Source organism: Neomonachus schauinslandi, chromosome 11, assembly GCF_002201575.2.
Source record: "Neomonachus schauinslandi chromosome 11, ASM220157v2, whole genome shotgun sequence".
Lineage (NCBI taxonomy): Eukaryota > Metazoa > Chordata > Mammalia > Carnivora > Phocidae > Neomonachus > Neomonachus schauinslandi.
This window is the reverse complement of record NC_058413.1, coordinates 107556794-107577451: the sequence shown is the minus strand read 5'-3', so window position 1 is coordinate 107577451 and position 20658 is coordinate 107556794. Positions and strand designations below refer to the sequence as shown.

The window sequence follows — 20658 nt, the reverse complement described above, 5'->3', positions numbered from 1 at the left end:
TAGATGTGAACTGTTTAGAGCAATAACTGAGCTTATATAGTTCTCAGGACGTGGCAGAGTGGGCAGCATGCACATAACCAGCACTCAAGACGGACTTTCTTTTAAAAATAAGCATGCACGATAAGTTTATTCTGAAAACTAATGAGGAAGCCCTCATCACTCATGGCAGTTTTTGCCTTGAGGGACTTGAGTAAAGGGAGTAAATGCATACCATAAAGTTGTTTCTTTTTCTTCACCAGCAACTCAGATGAGCTTTGGCTAAGGGCGGGAGAAAATTATTGATGGACAGAAAGAGCCTGACTTGGCCTGGTTAATGTTCCCGACAATGACTATTGAAACTACAAATGAGGAGGGTTTCTTGTTCTATACTGTATTGTTCACGGCAACTAGCATCCTTTAAAACCGCATTTGCTCACATCACTATAAAAATCTGCCAATCGGTCTTTCGCTCAGCTTCTTTCATTTTAAGATTGCTCATAAGCAGAACTACGATTATACGTTAGTCTTTAATGTGTTGCAAAATATATTCACTCGCCATCTGTGAAAAGAGCCTCTTCTGATTTTCTACACCAATGGTGCAAAATTGTGTCACTGGGCCACATCATGCCTCCAGACGAGCTTCGAGCTTTTTCTTCTGCCAACAGTCATTATTTCATTTTAATTATGGGCTAATATTTTTAAGTTGTGAGCTTGCTCATAAAATGCCAAGCTTCTGGCTTTTCCAGGAGCTCTCTGAGATGCCACATTGCTGGGCCAACATCTCTGCACAGAGGTCCTTGGTGAGAGCAGAGTCGCACGCAGCAAGCTACTGACCTCACGCAGCCAGGAACTTCCAGCTTGCCCAGAGCCTCGTGCACCCTGCACCGTCCTTGTGCTGTGTTTTCGTAAAGTCAGCCTAAAAGGAAAGTGAGATGTTGCTTGTGTCCATGATTACATCCACATGAAAAAAGAAAATACTAGGCCTAGCAAATTTGGGGTTTTTCAAAAAACATAAAAAGGTGTGTGTCTTGGTAAAAATGAGGGAGGTGTAAACAATATATGCCTGTGTCTTGAGATCACACTGAATGCTATGTCTAAGGACCATGCAGAATAAGAAGTGGCTAGTCTTGACTTAAAACCAAGTTGCTTGACTCACTTTACCTGCTTGGTCCTTAAGGCCTCTATATTTTGAGCCAGCGTTAGGGCTGGTTCCTGTACTGTCATGTGACTGTTCACATCTCTGAGAAGCATGCAGGCAGGTTAGGTAGATAAATCTCCAACCTGTGTACTGTAGGATTCAGGCTGCTCCTCTGGAATATTGTCCTAATCCCTCCAGGGATATCAGGAACAAAGTATATTTGGCAATTGCCTGGATAGGAGCTCTCCACTGGCTCACTGGCCTCTGGGCTTTATCCATAGCTTCAAACAGAAGGAGATGCTGGTTTCCGGAAGTCAAGTGGGAATGGGGCAGTCTGACTTGAAGAACACATTTCCACAGGTGGTACTGCCTGGTCTGGGTCCTTCTTGACATTGGATCCTTGGTCCTGGATTTGGGACCCACTCCTGGCTTTTCCTCTAACTGATTACACTGTGATTTGGGCCCTATGTTTAGGGGCTTTTTACATCTAGGTAATGCCTTTGCTAATTAAGGGACCCCTTGAGGTTCAGTGCAAAAATAACCTTTGTTATGGACAGATTACTACAGAAGGTAGAATGATTTAAAGAGGGAGAAAATTCTGTTTCTTCTATTAATGGATTAGACTTATTTCTGAGCACCACTAACAAGCAGGAACGCCCTTGTCCCCTCCTCTTCCCCTCTGCCTGAATTTTCATTTCTCTCTTCCGTGCTCACAAACGGGCGGAGGAAATCAACAGATTCAAGGACTCTCGTGGTTTAATTTCTATTCTCACATAACATCCGGGAACATGTGTTTTGTTGTTTACAAAAATAATCTATGAACCTTGACTCAAACAGGCACATTAAGGAATATTCTATAATTGGATTTCTTTCATTGATTCTACAAATATTTATTAAGGGTGAAAAGCACTGTGCAAAGTGCTGCAGACAGATCCCTGCAGAAAGCCCCGCCCTAGTGGGGTTTACAACCAAACAGAAAATAAAAACTTAAACAAGTAATTGCACAAACTACTTGTGCAATTATCGATCCTGACCTTTATATTTTTCTCTCTTCTGCCTGGAACATTCTGCCTCAGCTATTAACACAGTGAGCTAAATCTCAGCCTCCCCACCATCAGTATTGGACAAGAAGAGCTTACATGGCTTAGGATATGCTGCAGCTAAGATGTTGGGGAGCATTGATCTTGAGCTCAAAGACCGCTTCCGGTCTGTGGAAGAACCAGCTGTTATCTTCCTGCATTCAAAATAAAGCTTACTTTTTCCTAATTTTTAGGGTAATGAATGTCTATTCTAATAAACTTGTTATAAGCTTGAAATTACAAAAGAATACATAAAAATTTCCTTTACTTACTGCTCAAAGACAACTTATCTTGATTTCTTGGCCCATATTCTTCAACTGTCTTTCCTAATTTGAAATAATACTGTGAAATCTTTCAATATTGTGACATTAGGAAGTTCCAATTTCCTTCTATTGCTGTATTATTGAGATGAGACACCTCTCTGTACTAGTCTTTGCAGATCACTTCCTAGAAACTACCTGGTATAAAAGATTTTAAGATTGTTCATAGGTATTTATATCCTGTGTTCCTTTTTTTTTAAGATTTATTTATTTAAGTGAGAGAGAGACAGAGAGCACAAGCCAGGGTTAGGGGCAGAGGGAGAGGGACAAGCAGACTCCCCACTGAGCGTGGAGCTCGATCCCAGGACCCTGGGATCATGACCTGAGCAAAGATCAGACACTTAACTGACTGAGCCACCCAGGCACCCCAAAATATCTTGTGTTCTTTAGAGGTTATACAAATTTGTGTTTCCATCAGCAATAAACACAAGTTTCTGTCTCTTCATGCCTTGACCAGTATTCACTATTATTTCTTTAAAATCATCTCTAAATTCAGAAGTTATAATAGTATCATTTAATTTGTATTTCCTTGCAATTGTATGTCAATTTAGCTATAACTCTGAACAGTCTGTGCGTTTTATGAAGATATCCTAAGTATACTACATGTCCATTAAATGATACACATGGAAAAGTAAAAATTTAAGTAAATATTTAAAAATTTAAACTTTTCAACCAAATTTGCATGCTTTTCTAAACCTGTTTTTATAATGACATCATATCACCACCAAACATAGTCACACAGTTAAATTTGTCACTTCTATAAATCAACTTATTTAAATGAATATTTTAAATGATTTTTCACTTAAACATTAAAACTTTTAGAGCTATAACAGGTCAGTTATAGTGACTCCACAATTCAATTCCAGGAAAAAACCAACTGGACACTGGAATCTGTCAATGAATAAGGCTGAACAGATAGAAGGATGAAAAAAGAAAGAGGGGGAGAAAATCCTCCTAATTACCCACAAACGTCTCAGCAATGAGCAATCATGAGAAAGGAAATGCTGGAAAAGTACTTGACATTTAAATGTCAATTTAATCAAATTATGCAATTTTTAAAATGTGGCTGAGTATAATGGGCTCTTTAAATTGTTTAAACCATGCCTTTTTCTAAAATGGTCCAGAGACTGAGGATTTAGCTCCCTTAAGCTGCCTTTTGAACTAATATCCTTAAAGAATGACGTACTGAATTACATCATTACCGTTTTAAAATGAAAACATAAATTTTGCTATTTTTCAAGAATAAGAGATATCAACATATCTAATGAAAACTAATTATTGGTCAGCATTTGTAGTAAGTTAATAACATGATGTTCCAAAGGACAAATGAGAAAGTCAGGATGTGTAAATTCTAAGAAGGGAAATTATCCACACCATGAGAAAAGCAGGTTATAGGATTCTTACTCTCTACTAACTTTATTTCCCTTAATTTTAATAAAGATTAACCCCAACCCCAACTCCTTCCTCCTCCCTAATCTAGACCATTCACTGGACAGAAAACTAATAATTATCTCACTCAGACTTCCCAATAATATCAGCTTTTTTATAGAACTATGAGAAATGGGTAAGAATTGATCAGAAAAAGATACTTAGGAAAATAGTTGACCCAGTTTAGCCCCAAAGCTCAATAAAATTTGACCTCTGGGTCTGAACACTAATGATACAGAAGTAGATTTTTCTGCCTAGCTTGACAGTCAAATATAATCACAGTGTCACTGGAGAAAAATAAAACTCCATATTTGATCACACTGTTGTTACAAAAATAATAAAGAGGATGTCTGCACGTGCAATTAAGAGCACCAGATTTGGAAATCAGTGTCTCGATTTGACTGTCATCTCTCCTACTCGTTTCTGCCAACTTGGACAGATCTTCTCTTTCCAAGCTATAGTTTCCTCATTTATAAAATGTGAATAATCAATACTTTGTGGGATATGTATGAGGATTAAATGTGAAAATATACAGAGAGTGATTAAAACAGTGCTTGAACAATTTAAGCACTCAAATATTAGCTATTTTTAAGTCTTCTTAGTAGCAAGCAACAGAAACAGAAATTATAGCTCATTTAAGTCAAAGAAGAATTCGTTAAAAAGTTACTAAGTACTTTCCAGAAATGCCAGGAGGCCTGATTAACTAGATCTAGGAGAACAAGACATGAACATCGCCAACATGGACCACAAAATGGCCCAGTGAGAACAGATGCCCCATTACACGGCATACAGCCTCTTGCAGTAGAAACTTGCTGGGGCTAAAACCTGACTGTCACCATGGACAACATCCTATGGTTGGGGTTCTACGCATCTTTAATGCCTACTTGGACTGGCAGAATCCAGATCCTGACCTATATTAGTTAATCATGAGTCAAAAACCACACAGTTTATTTGCAGGGGGGAATTAATATAACAAATTCTTAGTAGAAGGAAGTTAAGTCGTAAAAGGTATGCAAGAGGACTCTAAGGTGTCCAGAATCATCAAGTGCAAAATAGCTACAATCCCAAGGCTGAGGAAGAGTAAACGATAAGAATTAAAGAATAGAAGGTGCCCTGCCACGGCTGAAATTGACATCTTTGAAGGGAGTGTAGCTACCATAGGAAATTGCAGCCTGCGGGTGGCAAAGAAACTTGCCAGAGGTCTCAGGCCAGTGCTGGTTTCCATAAGTGGCCAGAACGCATCTGTGGAGTGGAGGGTGTGAAGCAGCAGAATTGGATCTCTGGAAGCATTCCAAGCTGCTGTTGTGTGGAGGGGGTGCAGGTCTATAGAAGTAGCCATGTGTTGCTGGAGGATTCTCGTGGTCTGGAGATGCTTGGAAGCCTCGGTGGGGAGAGTGTGGCCAGGGGTGCTGATGGAGCTTCTCAGGACCCCTGCATAGAAAAATAACAAAGGAGGACCACAGGCCAAAGGAATGTCTGCTCATCACTTGGTATCCTCTGTTGATGAAGGCTTGCATCCCACCATCCGGCAAAGGAGAATGTTAACAGGATCCAGCATCACAAAGCAGGATGCAGAGCCAATATTACACAAAAAGAAAAGTAGGTTTGGAGCTGAGGGAAATAAGTTGATCACTGGCACATGAGTCCACAGCTTAGTTGCCAGGGATGCTGGGAAAACAATATGTGGCATTTTCAGGCTCCAAGACTCATGAGGTGGTGAATTCCCCAAACACAGGCAAGCATTTCAGAGATCAGGCAGCTGAAAAGAATGACTAACATCTGCCTCATTCTCACTATTAATCACATAGTACTTTATAGTTTATGCATTGTGTTCACGTTTGTTATCTCAGCTGATGTGTCTAAATGTCCAAATTGTGTATTCCACACTTAAACATCTTCTTTAGATCTTATGTCTCATATCATCTTCTTTCTTGTGCCTAAATCAATGTCTTAGAGTAAATTCAGAACACAGGAAAACTACCCTGAAGGGTAACATCATTGTATGTTTGAAAGAGTTCATACAGCTTCATACATTTGCACCTCATTGTTAGAGTTGTCAGAGTCTCAGAAAATAATCATAACCAATGGTATCTTCAGCATCATGCTATTGGATGGGACGCTGCTTTAGGTAAGATACTGTATTAGCGTATGGTACACAGGTAGATGGAAGTGACAAGACCACTCATGAATGTGATGCATGTATGAAACTGAAGCTTATTTACAAATAGATGTTAATAGACTCCGAGGTAATATGGAATAGATCTATTCTTTGTGCTTTCAAGAATTTTTTCTTCCATTACTTGGTTTTTCTTTGGTTTCCGATGACTTGTGTCTTTCTCCTGCGTGATGCTCCCAGCAGCATTTGTACTAACGACGCCCGCTCTGTTTTTGAAGTGCCTTTTTTCCTTGTTGGATCCCACGATATGACATTATACTGGTTTTGTCCTTATTCTCATGCCTTTTTTGCTATGGTGACTTTGCTAGCCACCCTCTATATGTTTCTCCTAAATGTTTGTGTCTGTTCCTCTGAATTCAGAGACCATTTGTTTTTTGTAAATCGAAAATTTCTATCTCCAACTTTGAATGTACAAACCCAACTGCCTAATTGGGTATGTACGTCCGAAGTTGGAGATAGAAATTTCTGCAAGCATCTCAAACTCAGTTATGTCCAAAGCTAGACTCACTAATCCTTCCGTAGCTTTACTCCACCTCAGTGAATGGTGAACACACCAGCCGGCATTCAGCTAGTTGCTTTAGTGAGAGACTGAGACATGAATTTTGCCTCATATTCAGGTGTAATTAACCACCAAAGCCTATCACTTCTGCTTGCTACATATGTCTTGAGTCCATGTATTTCTCTCCCTCTTCACGAACCCAGAATTCTAACCTAGCAACAGTTTCTGCCTGCCTTACTATAATACTGACTCTCAAGTTCACCAGGATCTATTACTAGCCCACACAGCGGCTAGCCTTCTAAAATCACAAATCAGATTATTCTCCTTGTATGCTTCAGAACAGGAAGGTGGCTTCCTGTCAGCCTTAGAATGAGGCACCAAATCCACACTCTTCTTTCCCTAGGACCTGGCTCTGTACTTCCTCTTCAGCCTCGTCACTCACTCCACCATATCCCTGCCCTCTCTGGGCACCAAACAAAATCGTCTTCAGTTTCTTTATAGCTCTTTGCAGTTTCCAACTGTTGTATCTGAAAATGTGTTTCCACACTTGTGAGTGCTATACTCCTAGTTAACACTCAGATTAAACACATATCCTCATAGCATCCTTACTCCTCCATCCCTTTTAAAAGCACTTCTTCCACTTGTCGTCATTTGTTCAATGTAAGAGTAGAGATCACATGTGAATTCTTTACTAGGGTGCCCCCACCACTTAGCACTTTGCCCAACTCAGAGTCGATGCTCAATATTGTTGAAATAAATATTGTAGCCTTGATGGGATTAAATACTATCACATAAAGTTCTAATTTGCATTTCCCCTAAATTATGGAATATATTTTACTTAGTTTTATTGTCTCAGCTTTTAACACAAGACCTGAAACACACTATACAAATCAGTAATTATATGCTGACTTGATATATATACAAAATAGTATTCAACAACTAGCTTTTAGATTAAATCCTTAGAAACTTTATACCATAATGTTTGTGAGTATTACATAAAAAAAGAAAGAAAAAAGAAAAAGAAAAACCAAGTTGCAAAACTAAAATCTGCCTAAAGATGCAACATATAGTGGACCTTGACTTATACATTTATCTGCCTCTAAGTGAGTAGATGAATAAACAACCTATTTGTCTTAATTGGTAGAGGAAAAAGGAGAATAGTTTATATAGCATGAAAGCACTACTGATTAAATATTTGAGTAATTAAAATGTGCTCAAACCCATAATGAAAATCTGCAGATGTATTTGTCATACTCACTGAGCACAACAATTTCATGAAATATGGTTTAAATGCTACCAGGACACAGGGTAGCATATATTTTCCTTGCTCACAGATCTCATCCGTGGTCTATAAATTTTAAATATCTATTAATTTATAGGTAGGATCTTGCTATTGGCCTATTTGAATGGGCTTTTTATCTTTACTTTCTGTCAAAGCCAAGGAGGTCTGCTTTACTTAGGGCCTCAAGGTCTTGGGCAATGACCATCTACCTTGAGGATTCACTTTCCTCCTCTGTAAAATGAGATAGTCTACCTAGATAGACAGCTGTGAAATTCCGTAATCCAGGAAATCCATAGTATCTATGTCTGTTGATCTCTGTTGGTTTGCAGACCCCTTGGGAGCATCTTAGGTGTCATCTGCATGTGGAGGGCAGGCAGAGACAGAAGAAAGAAGGCAGACTTCAATAATAATTTTTTTAAAAAGAAACAGAAGAAATAATACAAGGAAAAAAGAAGAAAGAAAGAAAAGAAAGGGGCATTCCAGATTGGGGGGTGGCAGGTTAATGAGCAAGGGCACGTACCTATGAAGCTTGTCTTGGGTGGCCACAAGATGAGTAAATAGTCCCACTTGCCCACCAGAATCTTAAAAGTTTATATAGAGCGTTCAGTCATGTATACTTTTCAGATGCTCTCGACACCACATCACTGTCTCAAGGTCATGTCCTTGGGGCAGCTTCAGGGAGCAGGGAAGGACACATATTCCCCCCAGGACCAGCTCACAGGTCAACCATTGGTTACATCCTCTTGATGACTTCCTCCAACAGTCTCTTCAACACTTGGCATTAATTACTTTATATACATAATGAAATTTTATATTGCATAATTGCTTTTCCCTTGGATAGAGCGAATAAACTCTTCATTTTATTTGCTAAGAAACAGATGTACATAAATTTCATTTTTTTTCAAAAGTCTGTGTTGTAATATAAAATTTGGTTTTTTTTGGTCATAAGGGATTTTAACTATTCTAAGAAAAGTTAGTAGGAAAAAAATGCTATTTTAGTATAAAAGCAAGGAAATATATACTTCAAGTTTTAATGCTTTTATTTATTTTTTTTTAAAGATTTTATTTATTTATTTGACAGAGAGAGAGACAGCGAGAGCAGGAACACAAGCAAGGGGAATGGGAGAGGGAGAAGCAGGCTTCTTGCCGAGCAGGGAGCCCGATGTGGGACTCGATCCCAGGACCCTGGGATCATGACCTGAGCCGAAGGCAGACGCTTAACGACTGAGCCACCCAGGCGCCCAAGTTTTAATGCTTTTAAAAGGATTGTGATTATAGTGATTATTGCACCAAGTCATATTCTATTATTTCCCAAAACCCAAAAGCATTTTCTGTTTTCATCACACACACACACACACACACACACACGTAGTCAGAACAAATGTGTTCTTTGAATAGTGAATCATGGTTTAATATAGCATAGGGAATGAAATAGTATTTTTATTTTATTAGACATCATTCTGTTCTATAATGTCCTAATAATTTAGAAGGAAGAAGTAAAGGGCTCTATAAACCAGGGTTTATTTAACTATGAAATATCTGGAAAAGGTTCTGAGTGTTCAAAAAGCTTAAAAATGTAACTTTGACAAAGTAAGCCGCAGTGGCTCATTGTTTCTATTTTGTGTTTTCCTTCTTCCTGTACAGCTCTGAGGTTTGACAATTGCTTTTTTGAAATTTGAATATAGGCAAAATAATGTATTACAACATACAATTGAACCAGCCATTTTATGATTTTTACTAACATCCGACTTCTGGTTCTTATATTATATTCTAGAAGGGAAGACCTTTTAGTATCTATTTTATATATGCAGAAACTACACCATGCAAGTGTTCAGTATTTCCATCCAGTCATGGTTTACCTGTAAATTCTCTTCCAAGATTTTGTGCAGTGCATTTTAGAAAGGCACAATTACAAAAAAAAAAAGAGGAAGCATTGGATATTGTAATCTTATTTGTCTGAGTAATATATGTGTTTGTCCTTTTTAAATTGACAGCTAAAATTTGGTTTGCTTTAAGAGGTGGCTATTTAAGAGAAACCAATTTTCCATAATCCTTTAAGACCTCCTATTTTCATGAAGTGTACAATATTCTTATACTGCCTCTTCCAGTAGCAATCGAGGTGTAATGGCCCAAATGTCCTTGCTCTGAGGACAGCAGAGCAAGATGGAAGAAATGTTTAACCAATCATTTTCTTTTCAAGGGGTAGAGTAGAATGAATATCAACTTTGGAATCAGACTTGTGTTAAAAATTGCCCTTTCCCCACTTATATGTATAAACTTATACAAGTTGCATAACTTCACCAAATTTCATCTTTAATAATGAAAAAGAAAAATGAGGAGAATAATACCTACCTTATAGGACTGTCATGAAGTTTGAGTGATATAATGCATACAAAATGACTATTGCAGAACCAGACACACAGTAGGTACTTAATAGTTGCTGGTTTTCTTCCCATCCCCATCCCCAGCTAGCTGCCTGGATGACTCCTTCATGCTCTGGATGTGACACTGGAGCATTTGGGTACGGAGCTTTAGCCTAAAGCACAGAGCACGTAGTCCCATTAAAAGCATGTAAGCTGTGAATTCCAAATATGTAAATTCACTATGCTAAACCGTTCCATTTAAATACAATGAAGCATTGTTATCTTTTATCAAAACACAATTTTACATGTTAGATTTGCTTTCGATCGCTGTTCCACTTAAAAGATTAGGCCAAACATCTTCACAGATCTCAAATACCTTTCACACACGACTCCTCTTTGCCTCTATTCATTTGGCTATTCATTCAGCAAATATTTGTTGACCACCAACTATGTGCCAAGTGTTACGCTGAATGCTGGAGAGGGAACAACAGATGACAGAAGCACTCAGTCCTTGCCATTATGTCCTGGTAGAACAGACAGATGTTAAATACACGTCACAAATTCTGCACCCAGAGCAAGGAATGACACTTCAGTTATTCTATTTGGGGAGCACCATATTCATGAGAACAGTTGTTTCTGAACCCCACTTCAATATCTGTCAAATATTATTCCATTCCATTTTTAATTGAGATTATCCACTTCCATGATGTATTTAAATGATTTTCAAGAAGACAGCTGTGTCTCTTCTGATGAAGAAAAGTTTCAACATATTATTTAGACCCTTGAAGAAGTTTCTCAAGCATGCAAAGAACTCTGCTGCAATTATGCCTCTCAGTTACATAGTACAAAATATAGATGATGAATTGAATGTTTCCATTAAGGAGCCACTTAAAGGTGAAACCATGTTCCAAATCCTTGAATGCGGAACAGTATATCACTGGGTGCCTTGGTCCCTGTAGTCTTCTTCGTGGCTGGAAGATGACAAGTGAAGAACCAAACACACCTGTTATGGTTTACATGCTCTTTAGAATTTTGTTTTTTCCTCTCCTCTCAACTTCTTTCCTTCTAAAGACTTACTTGTTGGAGTCCTTATGGTTATATATTAGGAGTATAAAAGAATCATATGCTCTTCGCAGCACCCGGATAACGGCTTGGGCAGCCATTGTTACAGAATGAAGTCTTGCTTCTTGTGCTGAGTGTTGCAAATAACCCTCTGCTTATTCCTTTATAGGCCTTGGAAGCAAAATGAGCCATGTGTTTCCATTATGATGGCCTGACTCTGGAAAGAAATGTGCAAACAAGCCTGTATATTTTTACTGAGCTCTCAATTAGTTTAATTTAGAATTGAAATATGCTTTCTAGCTGAGATGTCATAAAGCTGAAGGGGAGCATGTGAAGGCTGTGCAAGTGATTATATCTCATTGTGGTCTTTGACAGCATTGTCCAGAAGCATCTTCAGAGAAGACATCTGAGAAAGTGGAAGTACTTAATTGTGATAGAATTAAAGTGAAATATCTTTGTGTTATTTGCATTTCAACTTGTCATTTATAGTGATTAGCTTCAGTAACTTTATGTACTCTAGCTAACCACTGCTTACAAGTCTAAGAAAATCAGCTTTTACATATTAATAATCTATGATAATGCTTTAAGGGCATAAATTAATGAATTCTGGGCCCAGCATGCTCTATCCACCATCTGACTGAGCCTTTTCAAATCCGAATATGAGGAGCTCGTCATTTTCACATCAAATAATCAGAGAAAGAGGGAAGATGCTTAACTAGTATGTCCTGACTTTGTAAAGTTTTCCAATAGACTGTTGGCATTTTAAGAGACGTTATTTTAAAAATCCAGACACATGACAAGATTTCTTTTCGAATAAAGATAAATGGCAGGATTCTAAAAAATAATAGGTAGAAGTTAGGTAAATACAGGGTGACAACAATACCAGGACAGTCGAGGACCAGACTGCTATGTGGTGGGAGGTGGGCGAGCATTTCACACACAGCTTGGGTTCCGCTGTGCTGGAGGGACCCCTCGCCTCACCATATTCCAGCTAAGTCAGAATTAAGTGTGTAGAAATGATCACAGAACATCACCCTGATAAAAGCGTAAAGTACAGATGTTTTTGTCAATGGTGAGAGAATGGTCTCATTACCCAAATGTTAAATTGTTAAAAAAATTAATACATAGTTAAGATTATAATTGTTTTCCTTATAACGAATCGTGAAATGTCTATGTCATAATAGCTGGCAGTTTTCAGAACTAAGCTTTAGTTAAAAACAAATGGTGAGTGGATGCACAGTCAAAAAGGGAGATAGGATGCACCTGGAGACCGCGGGGTGGGGGGCAAGGAACACTTCCAGAGTCAACTCAGCAACAGGAAAGTAGATTTTTGTGGCTTTCGGCCAGTTATTCCACACTCTCCTGGTCTCTCCTCTTTCCTTATTGCCTTTACCAGAAACCATGATTTCGTTCATTCAACAAACATTCACGGAGCACTTTCCATATGCCTGTTCCAGAGCCTGAGGTTGTATCAGTGTAAAGGCAATCAGATTCCCTCTTCTTGCAGAACTCATGTTGTCCTGGAGAAAAGATAAATAAGTCATCAAATAAGTAAGGTAATTTCAAATAGTGGTAAGGGCTAAGCACCAAATAAAACAAGGTCACGTGGAAGACAGTGACTGGAGATGTGGGAACCTCGTTTGCTAGAGGAGTCAGGGAGGGGCTCTTGGAGGAGTTGACATTTTCACTGAGACAGGAACCCTGAGAGATGCAGCCAAGGGACAGTCAGGCCAGAGGGGGCTGTTAGCGCCAAGGCCCTAAAGTGGATGAGAAGGTGTATTTAAGTAACACAAAAAGGGAGAGTCTGGCTTAGTCTACTGGGCGAGCGGGAGATGGTCGATGAGTTTAGTGAAGGCAAAATCATTAGAGCAATTGGGCCATGTGGATATTAGTTAAACCAGATGAAAAGCCACTGGGACTTAGTAGGGATGAGGTGCCATCTTACCACACTCTCTGCTGAGTGGGGAATGATTAGAAAGGAAGAAAACTGGGAACAGGAAGTATAGTTTGGAGACTTTACCAGTAGACTGGGCAGGACAATGACAGCATAATGGGAACACAGAGGAGTGAGTAGATTTTGATATATTTTAGATATTTTGGAGGTAAAACCATTGAGATTTGCTCATGATTTCAATGTGGGAATAGAAGGAAGGTAAGAATCAAGAATATTTTCATAGATGGTCATGCTTTTTATTGGGATGGGGGAAAACAGAGACAAGATTCTGATAGAAAAATGAAGGGTCCTGTTTTGGCCCAGCTGGGTCTCAGGTGCCAAAAATACAACAAAAGGGAGCTGTCATGTATTGATGTTTGAGTCTGAACTCATAGTAAAGAAAAAAACTGAAGATATTAATCAGGGAATTATTGGCACATGAATGATATTTGAAGTCCTAGAAATAGATGACATTATCTAAAGAAAGAGTGTAGAAAAAAGTGCTCTTTCATTATTTAAAGATTGGTCATATATGGAGATGCAAGCCAGGAAACTGAGAACAAGCGTTTAGATTAGAGGAAATACAGGAAAGTGTGCTGTTGGGTAAGCCAAGAGAAGATTTGGTTTCAAGGAGGAAAGTTGTAAACTCATTATTATTCCCTTTGGTTACTCTCCTCATGCTATGCCTGAAGGAAATCATGGATTTCCAAATTGTTGCCACCTCTAATTCATATTTTCGTACCCTGTCTTCTGTCAATATTCATTTAATCTTTCATTTTGTCTTGTCGTCACTCAGTAAGGTTTTTTTTTTTTAAGAATTTTTTTTTTAAAGATTTTTATTTATTTATTTGAGAGAGAATGATATAGAGAGCATGAGAGGGGGAAGGGTCAGAGGGAGAAGCAGACTCCCTGCTGAGCAGGGGCCCGATGCGGGACTCGATCCCGGGACTCCAGGATCATGACCTGAGCCGAAGGCAGTCGCTTAACCAACTGAGCCACCCAGGCGCCCACTCAGTAAGGTTTTACAGGGCACTTATCATGGACCGGGTGCTGTGTTGTATGTGTAACACTGGATGTAGTTGTGGCTAAAGTAGGAAGGTTCACTATCATCGTGCAGTTTATAAGACATTTTGTGTGCTCTTAGCTTCCTCTCCTCCCCCTGCAATGATTTGTCACTTGTGCCACTTTTAGACAGCTTTATCGAATCTCACTCTTGCGACCTTGCCTCTCCTATCAGTGCAAGTAGGAAACTACCAGCCTACACACATCTTAGCTTATCTCTTAATCTGTGAACTCAGTGGAATGAAGTACCCTCCACACACCTGCCCATCTCATTCAAGGCCAACTTTGTATGTGCCCTCGGCCCTATACATTCTTTCTGGGGCCTTCCTTAATTAGTACCCCTTTCTCTTCTGTATCCTATCTCTCTCTCTGATGGGTCCATTCCCTCAACCAGTAAACATGCTCAAATTTCTCCTATCCTCTCTCTGTCTCTCACTCAGATAGATAGATGATAATAGATGGATAGATAGATAGATGATAGATAGATGATAGATGGATAGATGGATAGATGGATGATAGAGATTTCTCACTTGAAACTCTGTAGTCACATTTCCTTGAAGACAAATTTAGCATTACATCATTTATGAAGACCACATCTTATTGGTATCTAATCCATAGTTGCTGGAATCGTGAACGTAAAAATGTATTATTGGGAATTTAATATTACTTATATTCTAGGATTATCTCTTACAAGTTGGCATGTCCAGGGGCGTTTGGGTGGCTCAGTCAGTTAAGCATCTGCTTTCGGTTCAGGTTACGATCCTGGGGTCCTAGGATGGAGCCCGAGTTGGGCTCCCTGCTCGGCGAGTCTGTTTCTCCCTCTCCCTCTGCCCTCCACCCAGCTCACAAGCTCTCTTTCTTTCTCTCTTTCAAATAAATAAATAAAATCTAAAAAAATTTTTTAAAAAGAAGTTGGTGTGTCCAATGACAGGATCTCTGTAGTACATGTTTGCACAGAGCATAGAGTTTTGATGTTTTAGTGAGTTTCTTTTTTAAGTACCTAATAACCAAATGCCATATGGTGACTCTGTCCCCCCACTACTACATTAATATTCAGGCAACTGGCATATATTTGTTTCCCTAACATTTCTAGATATTGTTTGTCTCTGACGTAGTTTAAATATGAACTTTAATCAGAAATAGAAATATTGGCAACCTACTTGTTGGTTTCTACATTTTTACTCACTATTCAACCCAAACCTCCATAGGCAAGGAGCGTTTCCTCCAGTCCACCTGCCCTGTGGCCTGTGGGCCGAGCTAGGGGCTCTTCCGTATTTCCTCGTAACCTCTCCCTGTCACTCCATTCACCATCTTGAAGTATCAGTTTGTATCTGTCTGGCCACTTACAGTGCGAACCTCTTCTCAGTGGAAAACACTGTATTAATTGTATTTTGTTAGAAATGCCTAACACAATGACTGGAAAAATTAGGCAGTATGTAAGCATTTATTGAATGAAACAATGAGTAGTAGTGTCAAATCTACCTGTTTTTTTGTTTTGTTTTGTTTTTTGCAATACATTCTTTCTACTAAACACCGACACTTTCTACACTGCTTTATACAGTTTACCCAAACCAGGAAACAGTTCTATTGATGTTGAAAAGTGGATAGCTTAATCATGCAAAATCAAATTTCTACAAGGCTGGATTTTTTTTTTTTTTTTTTTTTGGTAACCTCCATGCCCAACATGGGGCTTGGATTCATGACCCTGAGGTTTAGAGCCCCATGCTCCATGACTGACCTAGCCAGGTGCCCCCATAAGGCTTGATTGTTAACAGAAGTACCTGGAGTGGCATAGTGGTAATAGGGAGTCGGTGGGTTTGCAGCCCAGCAGGTGTCTAAAGTTCCAAACCCAGCAGAGAACTCCAGTAAGATGGGGGATTAAGGATGTTGGATTTGGGATGTAGTTGGTCATCAGCACACTTGATGAAAGTGGTTCTGGTGGCTGGGAAGTAGATGAGGCTAATGAAATGAGTTGGAAAACAGTGTAAGTAGAAAACCCCATCAACCGAAGTGCCTGGGAAAGTGTAGGAGGGTAAGAAGCGGTAGGTGTAGAAGGTTCTGTGTTTTATAAAATGAAGGACAGCTGGGCTTGTTTACAGACGTCCTGTGGAGCAGAGGAAGATTACAGAGGCACGAGAAAGGGAAGGGCAGCAGATGAAGCACTGGCCTGTGCTCTTCCTACCCACGCAGCGGTGGTCAGGCAAAATTCAGCATATCACTTGGATTTATGTCCCACAACTTGAGAAGCGCTGAGCTAAGACCACGTCATTTGATTTACATGCGATAGAGGGCTATAAATCATCAAAAATTATATGACAAATTGACTTGGCTTGGCATCTGGAATGGAACGGGGTGACTACCTGATGAAAAGACAGATCTAATTAATTGACACCATAAGGTAAAAGATGAATGGATTATTACGATGTGTTTATATTATGTGTTCATTTACATAACATGATCTAAGTGATCTCATTAGTGAAGCAGAATATAGAACATGTGCCTAAAATTATGATTGGATTATTTCATTGGAAGTCTTATCCTGATTAGTGTTTGTATCCCAAAATATGTACCCATTTAATATCATCACATCTATTTAGTGACTAAGCATTACATTAAAATTCAGTTTGCTCCCCTCTTATGTATGCATTTATGAACACATTGAAACTCAGCTTATTTCACTTTCATTATTTGTGTATGCACTTAGTTTAAGAAGTTCCATTGTATGAATAATTATCTGTATACTAAGCAACAATAGATGTCATAGAAATAACCAAGTGAATTTTGATTTGAGTGTTTGCAAAGCCAGATTATAGTACTAAATGTGGAAATAATTATATTTTAAAATTTGAATCTGTTGGATTAAATAAAATACTATCTAGGGTATCACATTGAGATAATAATATTGAACACTTGACTGACAATCTGTCCACATACATAGGAAACCCAATAACCCTCACTTGCCAAGCATGTAATTCTATATTACATAAACCAAAAAAAATTCAAATGAGTGCTACTAAAGCTGGACATTTGCAAGTGGAAACTAAAATGTGAGTGACAAAATACAGCCAAAAGCAAAGTTATTAGTCTAAGACTTACTATAGTTTCCAAATAAGTTTATTAGGAGAATGACAAATGGCTGTGAAAAAGAGCAGTTAGATAGATATTTATGATGATGCAAATGAACGAAAGCAGACAGAAGATGATTAAATATCAGAAAATACTGTTTGTTGAGGAAGAAATGGAATAAATTAAGTTAAATGCTATAGCAAGCCCCAGAGTAGTGGAAAGTCATAATGATTACATTGAAAACAACACACTAGGAAGGAAAAAACAATCAAGGAACTTTGTACAGAGTATATTAGTTGTTTTTGGCTTTTTTTTAGTAGTGTAATACTATTTACACATAAAATTTGATGTTGGCAGTAGCTCAGTATTTGAAATAGATGAGATCAGAAGTGCTGTTGGGCTTTTTGGGGAAAAGGGGTGTCACCCTTTCCTGTCTCATCAAAGGTTCTTCTGCAAAGCTAATGAAGTCCTCTTAGGGAACTTGTGGGGTTTGTAGAAAAGGAGTTTGGAAACCAAAACTTGACAAAGGTGTGGTTTTAAAATGCCATAACAAAGAGTTATGTAAATGTTCATTATATGCATGAGTATCTTAAATGACTTGTTTACATTTTCTTTTCTTTTTTAAAGATTTATTTATTTTAAAGAGAGTGTGCATGCTCACACTGGGGGGAGGGGTAAAGGGAGAGGGAGAGAAAAATCCTGGCAGACTCCCTGCTGAGCCCGGAGCCCAATGAGGGGCTCCATCCCACAACCCGAGCTTAAGCCAGAGTCGGACACCCAACCGACTGTGCCCACCCAGGTGCCCGCTGTTTGCTTAACGGTTTCTTGAACAACCACTAAAATCTGTGTGTACTTTGAGCACCAAACTGAAAGCCAGTATCTTAGATTTGAGTTCTGAAGTTCTTCAACTTCTTTTTTCAATGAAGTAAAATAAAAATTATTTGAACCAGATTATTTACTGAGTAAAGATTGAGAGTGGGCCCTCAATTTGCATGAAAATCGAGAGAACAGGACAATATGAAAACTTTACAAAGGAGCCAAGGGACTCCTGGTTATACGCTAAATGTACAGCACTTATATAAATACATCCCAAGTCTTAGTGGAACATTCACAAGGTTAACAACAACTTGTGAATCCAGCAACTTGATTTATCAGAAAAGGTCTCTTAAGTTATAGAAATGAATTGAATTGAAACCCAAGATACCCAAATGTTACATCCTGGTGTTTCTTTTTTTTTAAGATTTTATTTTATTTTTTATTTTTTTAAAGATTTTTATTTATTTGAGAGAGAGAATGAGATAGAGAGAGCATGAGAGGGGGGAGGGTCAGAGGGAGAAGCAGACTGCCTGCAGAGCAGGGAGCCCGATGCAGGACTCGATCCCGGGACTCCAGGATCATGACCTGAGCCGAAGGCAGTCACCCAACTGACTGAGCCACCCAGGCGCCCCTTTTTTTAAGATTTTATTTATTTATTTGTCAGAGAGAGAGAAAGAGAGAGCACAAGCAGGGGAGCAGCAGAGGCAGAGGGAGAAGCAGGCTCCCCACTGAGCAAGGAGCCCGATATGGGACTTAATCCTAGGACCCTGGGATCATGACCTGAGCCGAAGGTTAACTGAGCCACCCAGGCATACCTATCATGGTGTTTCTTATATCTGCAAGAAAATTTCAGCCAGTCACACCGTCAGAACAAGCCTTCCAGGTTGGTCAGTTTACTCAGGTGATCAAATTGTAGTTCCTGGGCAAGCGTAGAATTAGAATTGGATGTTCTTCCTTCATCTACTACTTACGGGGCGTCTGCCTTCAGCTCAGGTCATGATCTCAGGGTCCTGGGATCCAGCCCCGCATCAAGCTCCCTGCTCAGGGGGGGGGAGTCTGCATATAGATGCTGGTCCCTTAGTTGTTACTTTTTCCAGAACTTATATCTCTTAGAGCATATTGTCTACAAAAGACCAATAACATCCATTTTCTGTTAATTGGTACCTTCTGCTATAATTACGTTGCTCAGACTCTGTCCCCAATTTCAGAGGCATAATAAGAACAGAAGAAACACTGCCAGGTTTTATTATCTTATTTAATTATGCCTCATAATTTCCTAAAACCCAGATATTGTAGAATATGGGTATAAATGTTATTAGGATAATTTTTTTCCAAGAGCCTATTACTGCTTCAACAAAGCAAAATCTAATTTCTTTGTATCACAATGAACTCCTCCTAAGATAAATACTTCTAGATTATCCAATATTCTAGGCTTCTTAATAAATTAGCAATTAAAAGTAGTAACCAAAATCAGAAAACATCAACATTTTAGAGAACTAAAGATGTCTTAAACTAGCTGTATCAGCCAAGGAGAAATGGGACCTTTCACCATATGTGGTAAACTATAAGAATTTGGAATTCAAACAGTCATGCTTTCCTTCATAAACAGAAAAAGTATTTTTTTAATGCAAGTTTGTATCCTTTAAAAAGGTAAATTAGAAAAAGTCACCGAAGTTTGGAATAGGATTCAGTCATGCCAGAGGAGGGATCAAAATGAAGCTAGGCAAGAATCTGGAGAAGAGTTTTTTTCCTCTTTATGTATTTGCCTCATTGTCCTTGCAACAACTAGGAGCACAGACAAGAAAGACGGGGGGCTGTGCACCTGTTCACTGCAAGAGGACTTGGTTCTACTGGGTTTTGAAATTGCTTGGTCTTCACTTTATAGCCTACGTGGAAGCTGCACAGCTCGTCACGACTCCACTAGGCACCGAGGGCACGCCAGTAGTGATTTTCCAGACCCTTAACTTGTTTTCAAACATGGTTCAAGAGAACTCTAAGGTTGTGAGGGAAAAAAAAAAAATTAAACTGCCACTGCAAAAAAACAAAAAAGCCACAAAGTAACAAACTTAGGTAGATTGTTTATGTCCGTTTCATTTTAGTTCTTTTTATGGGTTTTGTCTTGTTCTTTCATCCGGATCATAGTCCTCCGTCTTCTCATTTTGCTCGACTTTCTTGTTTGTTTCAGTGAGTTGGGCGAACAGCTGCCTTCCTAAAGTTGGAGGAGTGATCCCATGGATGGTCATCCCTGGTGCAGACTCCGCGCTGGGGGTCCCCGGGGGGATGGGTGAGGGCGAAGTGGGCCCGGGTGGGGTGGTGCCCGGGCTCTCTGCACTGACGCCACCTGGGAGGACAGCAGAAGCTCCAGCTGGTGGAGCGGGGTGTCCCCCCAGGAGCTCGGGGCCGGGCGAGCCCCGGTGGGGCAGGCCGGCTGTGTGGAGCCCAAGCGCTGCGCACG

The 20658-nt window shown here is 39.3% G+C and overlaps 1 protein-coding gene across 3 annotated transcripts in view; it reads left to right on the top strand.

The window, feature by feature from the left end:
- The window catches only part of GRIA4 (glutamate ionotropic receptor AMPA type subunit 4), a 367043-nt gene that overhangs the window by 117702 nt on the left and 228683 nt on the right, over positions 1-20658 (top strand). The gene's annotated exons all lie outside the window — the stretch shown is intronic.